The sequence below is a fragment of the Orycteropus afer genome, unplaced genomic scaffold, assembly GCF_000298275.1.
Source record: "Orycteropus afer afer isolate SDZICR_OR568_19922 unplaced genomic scaffold, OryAfe1.0 scaffold00892, whole genome shotgun sequence".
NCBI classification, from domain to species: domain Eukaryota; kingdom Metazoa; phylum Chordata; class Mammalia; order Tubulidentata; family Orycteropodidae; genus Orycteropus; species Orycteropus afer.
In genome coordinates this window covers 531108-534379 of record NW_006922479.1, presented here as the reverse complement: position 1 = coordinate 534379, position 3272 = coordinate 531108, and positions in this window count along the sequence as shown.

Genomic DNA, 3272 nt, shown 5'->3' with positions numbered 1-3272 from the left:
TAAAACCTGTACCATTATTATTCTGTCCCTCTTTCCCTTTTATTTTTTCATTTCAAAAGAAAAAAAGTGTTTAATCATCTGAGAAAATTGTACTTGCACAATGTTAACAACTTTCCTATTTTTCCTTCTAATTAAGTAGATCTTTCCAAACAACTTTGGAGGGTGTATGAAAGCCAGCCTTCTGAGTAGATCAGATTCTGATGGAATAAGAAGTCCAGGTCTAGGGCAACTTTGGTGTCAGCTAATGATCTTGGTGCCTAGGAGACATCTTGGAAGGTCTGCTGTATATCCTGTATTGGGGAAGAAGGGGTACAATTCCTGTACACAAGAAATTAGTACATAATCAAGAGCCCAGAACTAGGCAGACTGCTTCTCACACACCAAATACAGCTTGTAACAGGTAAAGGATCTTTGCTCATAGATGTCTTTGTTGTTGTTAACTGCCATAGAGTAGGTCCCTGACTCATAGTGACCCCATGCACAAGGGAACAAAACAAAAATGTTGCACCTACCTACAACATCCCCATGATCAGTTTCAGATTGGACCATTGTGATACGTAGGGTTTTCACTGATTTTCAGGAGCAGATCGCCAGGCCTTCCAAGTCTGTTTTAGTAAAAGCTCTGCTGACCCCTGTTTAGTATCATGGCAACACACAGCCTCCATTGATAGATAAGTGGTGGCTGTACTAAAGTCCTGGCCAGGAATCAAACCTGGATCTTCTGCATGGAAGGTAAGAAATCCACCATTAAACCACCTGTGTCTCAAACTATAGATGCCTACAAAAAGAAAAAGTTAATTTTAATGTGTAGAGGAAGAAGTCATTTGTAGACAGAACCCAGCTTTGTTAAGAAGATATTTGGATAAGGATTCAGAGAGGGAGGATTGAGTCTACAAGGGTCAGGGTTCCCACTGAAGGAGGAAGCTACTCAAAAAAAAAAAAAAAAAAAAGATCAAGGTAGAGGAGCTAATTTAGCATTGTTTCCAGAGGAGTTGGGTAAAGGAGAAAGAGTAAGTGGCTGGATGAAGCTCAAAGAAGAAATTTAGAAGAGAGTTGGATATGATTGGGAGAATTCACATGAAATATTGTGTGTGTGTTTCCCCACCTGATTACTCCCTGGGTTCCCCACCATCTTCAAAAAATGTAGAACGTATTGTGTGTGATTTGGTTTCTTCCAGAGATTGGTTAAGGGGACAAGACTGCATCAAGTTTGTTGTTGTCAGGTGCCTTAAGTTGGTTCCAATTCATAGCAACCTTATGTACAACAGAACAAACACTACCTGGTCTGATGCCATCCCCACTATTGTTGCTATGTTTGAGCCCATTGTTGCAGCCACTGTGCCAATCCATTTCATTGAGGGTCTTCCTTTTTTTCACTGACCATCTACCAAGCATGATGTCTTTCGTCAGGGACTGGTCTCTCCTGATAACATGTCCAAAGTAGATGAGAAGATGTCTCGCCATCCTTATTTCCAAGGAGCATTCTGGGTATACTTCTATGAAGAAAGATTTGTTCTGTCAACCCATGGTATATTTAATATTCTTTGCCAACATCTTACTTCAAAGGTGTCAATTCTTTTTTTGGTCTTTCTTATCACTGTCCATCTTTTGCATGCATATGGGGTCATTGAAAATACCATGGCTTGGGTCACACACACTTTAGTCCTTAAAGTGACATCTTTGCTTTTAAACACTTTGAAGAGGTCCTTTGCAACATATTTGCCCAGTGCAATACATTGTTTGATTTCTTGGCTGCTGCCTCCATGGGTATTGATTATGGATCCAAGTAAAACAACTTCTATCTTTTCCCTTTTGTCATGATGTTGCTTATTTGTCCAGTTGTGAGGATTTTTGTTTTCTTTATGTTAAGGTGCAATCCATACAAAAGCCTGTAGCCTTTGATCTTCATCAGTAAGTGCTTCAAGACCTCTTCATTTTCAGCAAGGAAAGTTGTGTTATCTGCATATTGCAGGTTGTTAATGAGTGTTCCTTCTTCCAATCCTGATGCCATGTTGTTAATCATATTGTTCAGCTTCTCTATTTGCTCAGCATACAGATTGAATAAGTATGGTGAAAAGATACAACTCTGACACACACCTTTTCTGATTTTAAAAGATGCAATATCCCATTGTTCTGTTTGAATGACTGCCTCTTGGTCTATGTACAGGTTCCTCATGAGCACCATTCAGTATTCTGGAATTCCTATTCTTCACAATGTTATCCTTAATTTGTTAAGATTCACACAATTGAATGCATTTGCAAATCAATAAATCGCTGGTAAACATCTTTCTGGTATTCTCTGTTTTCAGCCAGGATCCATCTGATATGAGCAATGATATCCCTCATTCAAAGTCCTCTTCTGAAACCAGCTTTAATTTTTGGCAGTTCCTTTTTGAGTACTGCTGCAACAATTTTTCAATTACCTTCAACATAATTTTACTTGCATATGATATTAATGATATTGTTCAATAATTTCTGCATTCTGTTGGATCACCTTTCTTGGAATGGGCACACATATAGATATCTTTCACATTGTTGGCCAGATAGCTATCTTCCAAATTTCTTTCATAGATGAGTGAGCTCTTCTAGTGTTGCATACATTTGTTGAAACATGTCAGTTGGTATTCCATCAATTCTTGGAGCCTTGTTTTTCGTCAATGCCTTTAGTGCAGCTTGGATTTCTTCCTTCAGTACTCTCATTCTTAATCATATGCTTCCTCCTGAAATGGTTGAATATTGACCTTTTTTTTTTTGGTACAATACCTTTGTGTATTACTTCCATCTTCTTTTGATTCTCCCTGCATCATTCAATACTTTACCCATAGAATCTTTCAATATTGCAACTTGAGACTTGAATTTGTTCTTCACATCTTTCAACTTGAGAAATTCTGAGCAAATTTTCTCTTTTGGTTCTCTAACTCCAGGTCTTTGCACCTTTCATTATAATACTTTACTATGTCTTCTCAAGCCACCTTGTGATACCTTCTATTCTGTTCTTTTCCTTCATCATTTCTTTCTTTCGCTTTAGCTACTCTATGTTCAAGAGCAAGTTTCAAGTTGATATCCATTCTGGTCTTTTTTTTTCCTACCAATTTTTAAATTACCTTTTGCTTTCTTCATGGATGATGATCCCTGATGTTATCCAACAACCCATCGGTCTTTGGTCATTAGCGTTCAATGTGTCAAATCTGTTCTTTTTTTTTAATTTTATTTTGATTTGGGTGAAGATTTACAGAGTAAATTCACTTTTCATACAGCAGTTCACATATACT